The sequence below is a fragment of the Zootoca vivipara genome, chromosome 10 (assembly GCF_963506605.1).
Source record: "Zootoca vivipara chromosome 10, rZooViv1.1, whole genome shotgun sequence".
NCBI lineage: Eukaryota > Metazoa > Chordata > Lepidosauria > Squamata > Lacertidae > Zootoca > Zootoca vivipara.
The window spans coordinates 70,534,472-70,549,371 of NC_083285.1; positions in this window are offsets into that span (position 1 = coordinate 70,534,472).

The window sequence follows — 14,900 nt, forward strand, 5'->3', positions numbered from 1 at the left end:
CAAGAGCTGTTTGACAGTGGAATGAACTTCCTTGGAAGGTGGCGGGCTCTAACCCTTCATTGGCACTTTCTAGGCATTGTTTCCCCCCAAGATTTTAGTTGTCTCTGTTTTATCTGTAAGCTGCCTTGAGTTCCTGTCTTGGAAAAAGGAGAGACATCTATATACCGTGTTTCTCCAAAAAATAAGACACCGCCTTATATTTATTTTTCCTCAAAAAAAACACCACGGTGGCTTATTTTCAGGGGATGTCTTTATTATTATTATTAAGTATGGTATAGTTTAACCTACAAGGTTAAACTGCCTATCACTATGGCTTATTTTCGGAGAAACAGGGGATATGTAAAAATCTTGAAAGTGTCGGCTGAACTTTTCTCCGTAACCGCTTGACCGATTGTCCTGAAATTTTGACACAACGATCCAGGCCACTCCCCGAGCGTTGTTGGGGACAAAAATCCCTGACATCTCACATCTGGGCAGGTAGAAACCTGGTTTTCCACCAAGTCAAACAGCGACCTCAAGTGGCGTTATACCCTCCTCCACCCCTCCCTTCCTGTGAAATCTAAGCCACACCCACAAACCAAATGACATAATCAACCAAGCAACTGAAACTACCAAGGTGGCCATTATCAGACCCCTAAGCCAGGCTGCTAGGCCCCCACTAGGCCCGGGGGGGAGAGGGCAAGCGCCCGGATCACAGGTCGCAGCACGGCCTTTGTTTTATGTAGCCCCCTGCCAGGCCCCAACTAGGCCCGGGAGGGGGGGGATAACCCACAGCAATGCACTCTGGGGCACGGCAAGGGGTTTTTATTTTACTATTTAGCACCACTACCCTCCCAGAATCCCCCACCACAAGACAAAAATAAATACCATCCTTCAAAACATCATGAGATACGCCGGTCACAGAGAGGGGGGCGACAAACAGAATAGATCATGGATCGGGACACGTGGGGGCAGCCACAGGGATGAGCCACAACAATGCACCACACCCACAAACCCCGCCTCCGCCATGAGATCCTGTAAAACAGGGGGACTCTGAGGCTCAGGGGGATCTGAAGGGGGCCTATTACCCTCCATTTGACAGACTAACGCACAGCAACCCACAAGCCCCGCCTCCACCACGAGATCCACCACCCACATCCATCCATCCGGCAAAGGTGTTGAAGACCAAACCAACTGAAAACAGGTAGGTAGCCGTGTTGGTCTGACGTAGTCAAAACAAAATAAAAAAATTCCTTCCAGCAGCACCTTAGTTGGTCTTTAAGGTGCTGCTGGAAGGAATATTTTTATTTTGTTTCAACTGAAAACAGCCCTTTTCCAGCAACAAGGCCCAACATCGCCAAGTAGAGGTAGGGGCCTGCCGGGGGGGGGGGCAATAGGGAGCAGGCATACGTAATGGGTCAGAACAGGGTGGGGGGAAACACAGAGATGAAACCTGCCCTCTCCACAGTATCTTGCCTCGACTCAGGGGGACCCTGAGGCTCAGGGGGATCTGAAGGGGGGCTATTACCCTCCATTTCACATATACTACGATTGAATGCAACCCTCTGCGTCTTTTTTTTTTTTTTTTAAACAACCATGCACTTTCTCTCCCCAGTTTAAGTCCTCAGATATTTGCAGTGGCCAATCCCCCCCCCCCGATTTACAATCCCCTACCTTCCCCTTGCCACTTCCTGGGTTTTTTATGGAACTGAACAACTCGGGTGCTTCAGAACGCGACTTCTGTTGCCAGGCCCTTGCAGGGCCAGACAGAGGCCCGGGCCAGGTAGATAATGTGACCCTGTTTTTAACCCTTTTGTTACTTTTTTCATTTTACTGATTGTGAATATGCTTACCGAGGCCCCCTTTGGATTCGGAGGCCCATGCCAAGTGGCCCATATGACCCCCCTCCTTCTTTCTGGGCCTGTCTGTTGCTACGGGGCTGTGGGGCTTCACTGTTTGACCCCACCCCCGGTCGGGATTTTTAAAGTAGTTCTCTGGGTCCCAGGGCACATCATCACCCCCGATCTTTAATCTAAATATATAGAAATGTTCACGATGCGTGCGCAGGGGCCAATGTATGGAGATACAGGGGGAGGGGACAACAGAGGGCTCAGACAAAAGTAAATAATGGGAAATGGAACCCAGAAACTGACAGTTCCTTCTCCAAGGCTGGGGGCCAATGTAGGAAGATACCGGGGGTAGGGGCCAACACTCCCCAGGGACAACAGAGGGTTCAGACAAAAGTGCATGCTGGGAAATAGAACCTAGAAGCTGACAGTTCCTTTTCGAAGGGTGGGGCCCAAGGTATGGAGATACAGGGGGGAGGGGCCAACACTCCCCATGGACAACAGAGGGAAGGGTATCCTACCGAAACACAGGGATGAGCCGGGGTGGAGGGAGGAGGGGCAGGATACGTCATGGATCGTGACAGGGTGGGTGGGGGTCACAGGAAAGAACCACAGCAACGTGTGGCCGGGTCAGCTAGTAAATGGGCCACTGGAAGGTCACTTTGGATGGAGGAAGACACAGACGGTCTCTTTCCCCTGACACAACTCCATTTTTAACAATAACAATAATAGTTTTATTATTTATACCCCACCTGTCTGGCTGGGTTGCCCCAGCCAATCCAATTTTTTGATGGGATAAACTTCAACTCTTCGTTCCATCTTCTTATTGTTCACAAATATACATTTATATTCACCCATTTACTCCTTATTTCTGCTCTGCTAGTCTTTTTTTTGGGACCATCATCCTCGTTTATTGATTGATTGCATTGCATTTACCTTACTTTTCTGTGTATATGATTAGGTTTTTTCCTTTAGAAATTATGTTTAAAAGTGGGGGTCGTATTGTACATGGATAGTGCATAGGGTAGACATTTGATTGGTTGCTGCCATGGCTGTCAGCGGTTACTGGGCGTGTTATTGGTTGCTGCGCCAAGGACTGGTGTTGATTGGCCCACCAGAGGGCCTTCTTGGTAGTGGCACCCGCCCTGTGGAACACCCTCCCAGCAGATGTCAAGGCAATAAACAACTATTTTACATTTAGAAGACAACTGTTTAGGGAAGTTTTTAATGTTTGATGCTCTACTGTTTTTAATATTCGGTTGGAAGCCGCCCAGAGTGGCTGGGGAAATAAATAATAAATTATTATTATTACAGTATTATGGTGTTGTGGCAATTGGGCGGGTGATTGACAGCTTCTGCAGGCGAGGGGATATACGAAAGGCTGATTTTGTGGTGCATGTGGGTGAGCAATTTTTGGCAACCCCCCCAAAAAAAGCTCAACAATCCTGTGCAACCCCCCCAAAAAAGCTCAACAACTCTGATCCATCTCCCCCAAATTTTCTTAAATTTCAGTCCCCAAAAATAGGGGGTGTATTATACACGGGGGCAACTTATACACGGAAAAGTATGGTATTTCCTGCCCTTCCTCAGAAAGGAGCGCAGGGCAGCATTCTTCTTTGGGCTAGGCTCTGGGTTATTTTAGCTGATTCAGAGTAAGCAGCAGATGGCATTGTGGTGTGGCAGAACCCACCTCACTCCTGTTTGCCTGAGTTGCTGCTAAAAAGCAGGACAGAGGAAGGGTGCAAGGAGGGAGCAAGTTCGGCGTGGTGCAAACACGCCGGCAGAGCTGTTCCTTGGCTCCTGCCCCAGCATTGCACCATGCTGGCCTTGCCCCCAGCTCACCCCTTCCCCTCCCCATTCCAACATGCTGCAGTAATGCAGGCCACCAAAGGCCCAAGTTATCTCTGCCCCTCCATCCCACCATTCACGGCGACCGGCTCCTGTCTTAGCCCTTTCCCTCTTGCTGTTCTCTTTTCCCTGGAATTCCTCTTTCTGACCCAACTCAGGATGGGGGCAGAAGTTTAATACAGTTTGCGTTTAAAGGTGAACCTGGCCTATTCGCACCACACACACACATATACACGGAAACAAAGCACAAACAGAAAGCCTAGCTGCGCTTCATAATTCGCACTTCTCTGAATTTTGCAGTGCAGGTTTCCAGTCAAGGTACGTGCACGAAAAATGCACATCCTGGAGCCAAGCATACACAGAAATGTGTGCCTTGGTGAAAGTAACATGCAAATGATGGATTACATGCTTTGCGAAGATGTGTATATTAGGCAAAACTTCACACAAACGTAGGCGAAATTCACAGTGATGAATTTTCACAAGGACTTTAAAAAAAATAAAAGAATCTCAAACTGATGTACAAAATGTGAAGAATGGAAGGCTGGGGAAATGAGGAAGAGAGAGAAACGGAAATGGGTAGATCTGCCCACACTTTCTCCCAACATGCCTCTCACACCTTGTCACAGCCAGGTGGGCGGGGTACAAATCATCATCATCATCATCATTGCTAGTTTCCTTGGTCTCAGGCATACCTGACAAGTTGCTGTCAGAGAAATAAGGGACTGGACTGGAAATAGCAGACCAGAAGTAGCGCTGCCGCCATTTTGGAACTGGGCTGAGCATGCTCAGAAGCGACTTTTGATGCTGCTTTGCCCAGGTCCAAAATGGCCGCCGCGCCAGAAGTTGCACTGCAGCCATTTTGGAACTGGGCAGAGCAGCATCAAAAGTAGCTTCTGAGCATGCTCCGCCCAGTTCCAAAATGGCCGCTGTGCCAGAATAAACCGGGGGGGGGGGAATCTGTTTTTTCAGCTAGGAACAGCTGGAAAAACAGGGATTTCCCAGGGAAAACGGGAGACTTGGCAGCTATGGTCTCAGGACACTCCTTTGCCTTCCTTTATTTCTAAGGCTAATGGTTGTTGGAATTTGGTGCAGCAGACCTGCAACTTACGTGTGATTGACTTAAGCGATTTCAACTTTGCACAGGCAGCAGACAAATAAATAAATAAATAAATGGAGAGCTGGTCGGGGGGGGGCGGGACAGAAGGGGCTGTCAGGAGTCTCATGGGATCTTGCAAAGGCCCAGCAAGATCTACGTACGGCCTTCCCAGAGCCCCGGAAGGCAGGGATAGTCAAACGGAATGTGTACATGTTGGGTTCCAAGCATCTTCCTGCCTTGGCACAATTTTACGAACCCCTGGAATAATAACCCCACACGTAAGCTGTGGGCCTGCTGTAAATATATCTCAGCGTTGCGCAGAAAGAAGCAGCCCAGTAAAGGTTGAAAGGACAAAGGAAACTGCAGGTTTATTTGTCGTGGCAAACAAAGGCATTCCGAGCACAGGTTCCTCACACGGCCAAGATGGAGGCACTGGTGACCAGGGGAAGTAAGAGGGAGGGAGGACACAAAAGGAGAAAGGAGGTCACCTACTTTGCCAACAAACAGCTGCTGAAAGAGAAGGAACTGGCAAGGGGAGAACAGGTTGCCTTTCTGTCTGTCCTCCCACCCAATGGTCCAGGTAACTTATTGCAAACGTTGCTTTGCTCCCAACAAAGGCCACTTGCCATTGGCGCTGCCTGAGGCTGATGGGAGTTGTAGTCCAAAGCATCTGGATCAGGGAAGGCTGCTCTATATTCTATACTCTAGCCTGGCTCACTGTGCAGGAATCAGAATCTGGTGGGAGAATGGATTGTGCCACTTTGCATCGCAGCTGGGGGGGGACCCTTTTAAAAAAATGCTCCTCCCCACTCCCCATGATAAATTCAGTGCAAAACAGGCAGGGAATGGGCTGGGCTAGAAGACCACTCTTCTGATGTGAATTTATTGTTTATTTTTTTACATGCAGGGGATTATTTATACATGGGTGAGCATTTGAAACAGGCACTATCTCCCTCCGAAGCTCTGAAAAGGAAGACCCCCCCCCACCTCGGAATTCTAACCACTTCATTCTGCTGGGTGTGTCAAACGGAAGCCTCTGGTTCTCCTGAGTGCCAGGCAATGTGCCTGACCTTATCTCTTAGGGTACCCGAGCAAGGGAAAATGCAATGGGTGATGGGGATTCTAGTACAGACTTGGAATGCCGGAGCAGCGTGCTGTGTGGAGTTCTGGTCACCTCACCCCAAAGAGGATATTGTAGGGTTGCTAAAGGTTTGGGAAAAGGCCATCAAAACAATTGAGGAGAACAGCTGCCCTATAAGGAGAATTTGCAGCGCCTGGGGCATTGCAAGAGGCAACGTGTTAAAGGTTTGTCCAGAGAAAGCAGATAGAGAAAAAGTTAATCTTTCTCATAACACTAGAGGTCATGGGCATCTAATGATGCTGAAAGTGGGAAGATTCAGGATGGATAAAAGAAAGCCCTTCTGCACACAGGTAAAAAGGTAAAGGACCCCTGGACGGTTACGTCCAGTCAAAGGCAACTATGGAGTTGCAGCGTTCATCTCACTTTCAGGCTGAGGGAGCCGGCGTTTGTCCACAGACAGCTTTCCAAGTACTGCAGCCAGCAGGACTAAACTGCTTCTGTCGCAACCGAACACCGTGACGGAAACCAGAGCACACGAAAATGCTGTTTACTTTCCCGCCGCAGCAGTACCTATTTATCTACTTGCACTGGCGTGCTTTTGAGCTGCTAGGTAGGCAGGAGCTGGGACAGAGCAACAGGAGCTCACCCCGTTGCACGGATTCGAACCTCCACAACCAGAGGCAACAATGTTTCTGAATACCAACTGCTGGGAACTGCAGGAACGGAGAGTGCTCCTGCGTTCCAATCCTCCTTGCCAGTTTCCCACCATGGCATCTGGTTGGCCACTGCAAGAACAGAGTGCTGGGCTACATGGGGCTCCTTCGGCCTGATCCAGCAGGTTCTCCCGGTGTTCTCATGCAAAGGAGGTCAGGAGCAGAACACACTTCCTGCTGTGCCTGGAGCCAGGGTTCCTCTGAGACACATCTCCCAAGGCTGGGAGCCAAGACCACGGGTGATGCTTTGAGGACCATTCCACGCTTGGGCTCGGGGGACCTGGCCCAGATGCTTCTATTGATGTTGCCAATGCATTCCGGATCAAAAAAGAACATCCGTTCCGTGTGATGTCATACTGGCTCCCTGCTGATTGGATGCGGCTCGGCGAAGTGCATTTGTGAGGTCAAGAGCAGTGGGAGAATGCGGTGATAGGAGTAGCATCTGGAGCCAAGAGGAGGATGAGATGGCTGCTCCTACTACTCCAGATCCTTGCCACTGTCTGGCCCAGCCATGCCATAGTTGATACTTGCGAGTAAGTGACGGGAACAGACAAGGCCTAGGACCCTTGTACTTACGGGACCGCCTCTCCCGGTATGCCCCGCGGAGGACCTTAAGGTCCATAAATAGTAACACCTTAGAGCAGGCACCCCCAAACTTCGCCCCTCCAGATGTTTTGGACTACAATTCCCATCTTCCCCGACCACTGGTCCTGTTAGCTAGGGATCATGGGAGTTGTAGGCCAAAACATCTGGAAGGCCGCAGTTTGGGGGTGCCTGCCTTAGAGGTCCAGGGCCCAAAGGAAATCAGACTAGCCTCAACTAGAACCAGGGCCTTCTCAACATTGGCTCCCACCTGGTGGAACGCTCTGTCTCCTGAGACCAAGGCCCTGTGGGGCCTGATTTCTTTCCGCAGGGCCTGTAAGACAGAGTTGTTCTACCTGACATTTGGCCTAGAGCCAACCTGACCCCCTTCACCATTTTTCCTTTTCCTTCCATATGAGGCTGCATTTTAATTTTAATGTATTTAATCTTGTTCTTAAGTTGTATTGTAATCAGTTGTTGTATATCTAGTGTTAGCCACCCTGAGCCCGGCCTTGGCTGGGGAGGGCGGGGTATAAATAAAATTTATAAAATAATAAAGATTTATAAATAAAATTTATAAAATAATAAAGAGTCCAGCAAGAAGCTTAATGCTGGAAGATAATAGAAAGCCCTTCTTCACTTAGAAGAAGAGTTTGAATTTGATATCCCGCTTTTTCACTACCCGAAGGAGTCTCAAAGTGGCTAACAATCTCCTTTTCCCTTCCTCCTCCACAACAAACACTCTGTGAGGTGAGTGGGGCTGAGAGACTTAAGAGAAGTGTGACTAGCCCAAGGTCACCCAGCAGCTGCATGTGGAAGAGCGGGGAATCGAACCCGGTTCCCCAGATTACGAGTCTACCACTCTTAACCACTACACCACACTAGTACCTAGTTAAACAATGGAACTCTCTCCCACAGGAGGCAGAGATGGCCACCAACTTGGGTGGCTTTCAAATTCATGGAAGAGAGGACTATTAGTTGCTATTAGGAAGGCTCTGCTCTGCCTCCAATGCTGGGGGAAGCAATGCTTCTGAATACTAGGCATGGAAAGGGCTCTTGTGCCTGGGTCCTGCTTTCTGCTTTCCCTTTGGGGTGTCCTGTCCACTGTGAGGACAGGATGATGGACTAGATGGGCTATTGGCCTCATCCAGCAGGCTCTTTTTGTTCTGTTATGGAAAGGAGGACCCTTTTCTTCAGATCTCCACAATGGGTACCCCCTGGGACAAACGTTACAGAGTTGATCCCAAGTCAGTAGAAGTGGCCATGGCTACAGACTTGTCCTTGTGTGAGTGTGTGTTCAGGGCAACAAAAGGAGGTATTGCGAAGGGGAAAGACACTGGTGTAGACCTTGAGGATGGATGTAGATGGGCGAGGAGAAGCAAAGTTCAAGACCTGCATGGACCCATAGGTTCATGGAGAAAGAAGTAAGGAGAACAGTGTTTGAGGATGGGAGAGAGCAATCCAGGTGGGAACATGGGCCATGACATTTTCTGCCGTGAAAACACTGGCTGGCACCAAGCAAGATGGCCGGCCTGTTTGTTGCATTTAAGCATCTTTGATCCAATTTGCTCTAGGTGGTGCACAGGTCCTCATTTAATCCCAACAGCCCTGTAGGTTAGGCTGAGAGCGAGTGTCTGGCCCCCAAGGTCACCACCACCAGTGAGCTTCATGGCTGAGAGGGGATTCGAACCCTGCCCTCGTCCCAGCCCGTCGCTCTAACCATTGCACCACACCGCCTCTCGACAGTGCAGAACGGACCACTGGAGTGAGGAAGCACTGACGACCGCCTCTCTTTCCAGAGTCTGCGGAAGGCGCCCCTTGGTGCCAGGCCATGGTGGCGGCACGGGGCGGACTACGGGTGGGGCCGACGCCCTGCCAGGGGCCTGGCCCTGGATCGTCAGCTTGCAGCTGCCAACATTGACGGGGCACAAGCACACCTGCGGAGGCGCCCTCATCACTGCCCGGTGGGTCCTCACAGCCGCCCACTGCTTTGGAAGCAAAAAGTAAGCAGGAGCCAATGTGGTTGGGGATGGATGAGGCGAAGGAAGATGCCCCCTTGACTGGCCATATGCCCTGACCGCAGGGAGCCAGGCCATGTAGGGGGCAATGGGGCAATCAGGGGTGCGAGTCCCCAAGGATAAGGAACGAAAAACACAAAGCCACAGGTGATACAAACATAGCTGCCAAGTACCCCGTTTTCCCCGGGAAACCCCCGTTTTTACTTACCTTTTCCCGGTGGTCCCCCGTATCACTTTGTCTCCCATTTTTCTCCGTTATTTTCTCCTGCCGGCGGCCATTTTTTCCCCTGATTTGCCCTTCTATGGGCACAAAAAATGGCTGCCGGCGGCTTCAAAAGTCGCATCTACGCACAACCGGAAGTGCGTAGAAGCTACTTTTGAAGCCGGCGGCAGCCATTTTTGGTGCCCATAGAAGGGCAAAGCGACACCGGAAGTTACGTCGACGCAACCTCCGGTGTCACACGGCTGCCGGTCCCGGGTTCTGCAGTCCGGGACTTGGAAGGTAAGGATACAAAGGAAATGGTCATTGAAACGTGAATACAGTGGTACCTCGGTTCTTGAACGCAATCCATTCCGGAAGGCTGTTTGGGTTTCGAAACGTTTGAAAACCGAGGCATGGCTACCCGTTGGTTGCAAGAGCTCCTTGCAATCAGCGGAAGCCACGTCGCACATTCGGGTTCCGTAAAATGTTCGAAAACCGAATCATTTACTTCTGGGTTTTCGGTGTTCGGCTTCAGGAACCAAGGTACCACTGTATATGTAATTGTGACTTCTGAAATGCAGGGGGTTGGACTATGATGACCCTTGGGGGTCACTTCAAACACTACAATTCTACAATTCTATGATTAATCAGTATACATGCATACAATTTAGCACTGTGGTACCCCGGGTTGCGGACCCAATCCGTTCCGGGGTGCCGTTTCACACCCTGAAAAGTTCGCAACCCGAGCGGCGCTTTTGCGCATGCATGAAAGTGCGATAGAGCATTTCTGTGCATGTGCGCAGCGAAACCCAGAAGTAAACACTTCCGGGTCCGCCGTGTTCGTATCATGAAAAGACACAACCCGCAAGGGACGCAACATGACGTATGACTGTATTACAAAATATCCATAGAATCATAGAGTTGGAAGAGACCACAAGGGCCATCCAGTCCAACCCCCTGCCAAGCAAGAAACACCATCAAAGCATTCTTGACATATGGCTGTCAAGCCTCTGCTTAAAGATCTCCAAAGAAGGAGACTCCACCACACTCCTTGGCAGCAAATTCCACTGTCAAACAGCTCTTACTGTCAGGAAGCTCTTCCTAATGTTTAGGTGGAATCTTCTTTCTTGTAGCTTGAATATTGCTCCGTGTCCGCTTCTCTGGAGCAGCAGAAACAATCTTTCTCCCTCCTCCATATGACATCCTTTCATATATTTGAACATGGCTATCATATCACCCCTTAACCTTCTCTTCTCCAGGCTAAACATACCCAGCTCCCTAAGCCGTTCCTCATAAGGCATCGTTTCCAGGCCTTTGACCATTTTGGTTGCCCTCCTCTGGACACGTTTGTCAGTAGCTTGTCAGTATCCTTCTTGAACTGTGGTGCCCAGAACTGGACACAGTACTCCAGGTGAGGTCTGACCAGAGCAGAATACAGTGGTACTATTACTTCCCTAGATCTAGATGCTATACTCCTCTTGATGCAGCCCAGAATTGCATTGGCTTTTTTAGCTGCTGCATCACACTGTTGACTCATGTCAAGTTTGTGGTCTACCAAGACTCCTAGATCCTTTTCACATGTATTGCTCTCAAGCCAAGTGTAACCCATCCTGTATTTGTGCCTTTCAATTTTTTTGCCCAAGTGTAGTACTTTACATTTCTCCCTGTTAAAATTCATCTTGTTTGCTTTGGCCCAGTTCTCTAATCTGTTATGGTCATTTTGAAGTGTGATCCTGTCCTCTGGGGTATTAGCCACCCCTCCCAATTTGGTATCATCTGCAAACTTGCTCAGGATGCCCTCAAGCCCATCATCCAAGTCATTTATAAAGATGTTGAATAAGACTGGGCCCAAGACAGAACCCTGTGGCACCCCACTAGTCACTACTCTCCAGTATGAGGAGGAGCCATTGATGAGCACCCTTTGGGTTCGGTCAGCCAGCCAGTTACAAATCCACTGAATGGTAGCATTGTCTAGTCCGCATTTTACCAGCTTCTTTACAAGAATATAATGGGGCACCTTGTCAAAGGCCTTGCTGAAATCAAGATAGGCTATACCCACAGCATTCCCTTCATCTACCAGCTTGTAATTCTGTCAAAAAAATGAGATCAGATTAGTTTGACATGACCTATTTTTCAGAAACCCATGCTGACTTTTAGTGATCACAGAGTTTCTTTCTAGGTGCTCACAGACTGTTTGCTTAATGATCTGCTTAGAATCTTTCCTGGTATTGATGTCAGGCTGACTGGGCGGTAATTGTTTGGGTCCTCTCTTTCCCCCTTTTTGAAAATAGGGACAACATTTGCCCTCCTCCAGTCTGCTGGAACTTCGCCTGTTCTCTAGGAATTTTCAAAGATTATTGCCAGTGGTTCTGAATCACCTCTGCCAGTTCTTTTAATACTCTTTGATGTAGTTCATCTGACCCTGGAGACTTGAATACATCTAAACTAGCCAAGTATTCTTGTACTACCTCCTTACTTATTCTGGGCTGTGTTTCCCCTGCTGAATCATCTGCTCCATATTCTTCAGGTCAGGCGTTGTTTTCTTTCTTGGAGAAGACTGAGGCAAAGAAGGCATTGAGGAGTTCTGCCCTTTCTCTGTCCCCTGTTCGCATTTCACCATCTTCTCCTCTGAGTGACCCCACTGTTTCCTTGTTTCTCCTTTTGCTACGGACATACCCATAAAAGCCCTTTTTGTTGCTTTTAACCACTCTAGCTGTGTCCACTGAATATAAAATGAATGAGTTCTCCATGCCTAAAAGTCTGGTTACAAAGGAATGCCTTTCTGCCTGGTGCCTGAATATATGTAATGATGGTGCCAGGCGAGCCTCTCTAGGGAGTGCATAGCACAAAAGGGGAGCCACCACTGAAAAGGCCCTATTCTCCTGTTGCCACCCTCTGGACCTCCTGGGTCCAGGTCAGTTCATATGGGGAAAGGCAGTTCTTGGGGTAGTACTGGAGTCCTGAGCCATGCTAGGCTTCACAGCTTCTTCTGCTCTCCAGGAGCCTTCCGCACTGGCGCGCAGTGATTGGCGCTTCGAAGCTCTCCATCCTCGGCTCAGAGGTCCACGTGCGCTACATCAAGCAAGTGGTGGTGCATGAAGCCTACCAGCCGACCACGCAGGTCAACGACGTGGCATTGATGGAGCTGGACCAGCCCGTCATCTGCAGCGACTACATCCAGCCGGCCTGCATGCCCGACAGCACCGTCAGCGCAGCTGCGCTGTCTTTCTGCTACATCAGCGGCTGGGGACTCAGCAAAACGAAAGGTGAGAGCCCAGCCGAGGCAGCCTCCCTGCCGCACCCTGGCACCCGAGTCACGGGGGAAGACTTGAGTAGACAGAGCAGGTGGGGAAAGGCAGCTGTGAGGTTCCTCCAGGGACCTTGGCTGGCCCCCTTTTACAGCAGGGATAAGGAATTATTTGAGCTTGGGGGCCACATGCCCTTCTGGGCCATTTTCCAGGGACCACATGGCAGTGGTGGCCACAGCCAGGGGGGAAGTGGCCTGAGCAGCAAAAGTGAATTTTACCTGTGTGCAGAAGGCTAGTTTACACACACACACACCACACAGACCTCTCTCTCAATTTTCCAAGCATGCAAGCAAGAGGCACAGTACGAATTCAAGGCCACCCCCCGGCCATGTTAAAACACTTGAGGACGATGCAAAGCAGGGGGTGGGGTGGGGGAGGCAGGGATGGCCCCCAACCTGGGTGGCTTTAAAAGAGCATCCGACAAATTTACGGTGGAGAGGGCTATCGGTGGCTACTAGCCCTAATGGCTCTGCTCTGCCTCCACAGTTTGAGGCAGAAGCGTTTCTAAATACCAGTTGCTGGAAAGCGCAGGAGGGAAGAGTTGCTCTTGTGCTCAGATCCTGCTTTTGAGTTTCCCATAATGATCTGGATGGTTCCTATGAGAAGAACAGGATGCTGGACTAGAAGGGCCACTGGCCTGATCCAGCAAGTTCTTAAAGTGGCCTGGGGAAGATAAGTGCCTGGAAAGTGTGGGGTGTTTTATAGATGGCACATCACTTTGTATAAGCTCTCGAAAATGTATAAGAACGCAAGTAACATCTGTTGGAGATGTGAGAAGGTGGGAAGCTGGTATCACATCTGGTGGGAATGTAGCAAAATTGAAAATTTTTGGAATGAAATCCATTTAGAAATAGAAACTATCTTCAAAATCAAATTCCATAAAACACCAGAAGCATATCTCTTGGGTATAACTACCCCAGATATACCCAAAAGAATGACGAACTTTTTTATATATGCCTCAGCGGCTGCTAGAATTGTGATAGCGTCACACTGGAAAAGTGCAATAACACCTTGCAAAAAAGAATGGTTTTATAAAATCTTAGAATTTATGGTCCTGAGCCTGTGGTTTTTCATCCCTGGTTCATATTAGTCATCACCACTCTCCACGATGAACTGTGAAATTGTATGGAAATCTATACATTAAAGTAATGATACCAGCTTTTGCCAACCTGAGGGCACCCAGGTGTTTTGGACAAAGCCTTCCATTGGCTCTTGTTTTCTGGGGCTAATGAGAATTGTTGACCCAAACATCTGGAAGCTGCCCAGATGGTGGGAGTTCTATTAAACCTTGCTTGGCTGGGTCTGCCCAAATCCAATGGCTTTGCCCAGTTATTCCCAAATATTTATGGACCCCCTTTCCCTTTGTTCCATAAAACTCATCCCTCATGCTCCCTACCCCATAGAAAGCTTTATTCAGAATCACCACCTGTACCACTTACAAAGGAAGATAACAACAACATTTTTTTTTATTTGTACCCTGCCCATCTGGCTGGGTTTCCCCAGCCACTTTGGGTGGCTTCCAAGAAAGATTTAAAACATGTCACACATTAATATCTTCCCTGAACAGGGCTGTCTTCAGATGTCTTCTAAATGTCAGGTAGTTATTTATCTCTTTTGACATCTGATGGGAGGGCGTTCCACAGGGTGGGCACCACTACCGAGAAGGACCTCTGCCTGGCAGTGAGGGAACCGCCAGAAGGCCCTCGGCACTGGACCTCAGTGTCCAGGCAGAATGATGGGGGTGGAGACGCTCCTTCAGGTATACTGGGCTGAGGCCATTTAGGGCTTTCAAGGTCAACAACAACACTTTGAATTGTGCTCGGAAACGTACTGGGAGCCAATGTAGGTCTTTCAGGACCAGTGTTATATGGTCTCGGCACAATGAAATCCAAAACAGACACAATGAATTGCATATTTGTTCATATTTGTTGTCTCCAGTCCTGCGCCGTTTACCGGCAGATCAAGCAGCCAGCACACTCTGAATGCCAGAAATATTTTGATTTTTGCAGTCAAACCGCCTGGACCAATGGCTACTAGCCATGATGGCTCTTGCTCGACCTCCATAGTTGGAGGAAGTGATGCTTCTGAAAGCCAGAAGTTTATTCTGATGTTCTTATGGAATCTCCAGGTGTATTTGGCTGCTCCAGCAGGCTCGTCTCAGGTTCTTATTTAATCCGATTGCCTCTGTTCAACGCCCCCAAAGTGGCAGTCCAGGCGATGTTGCTC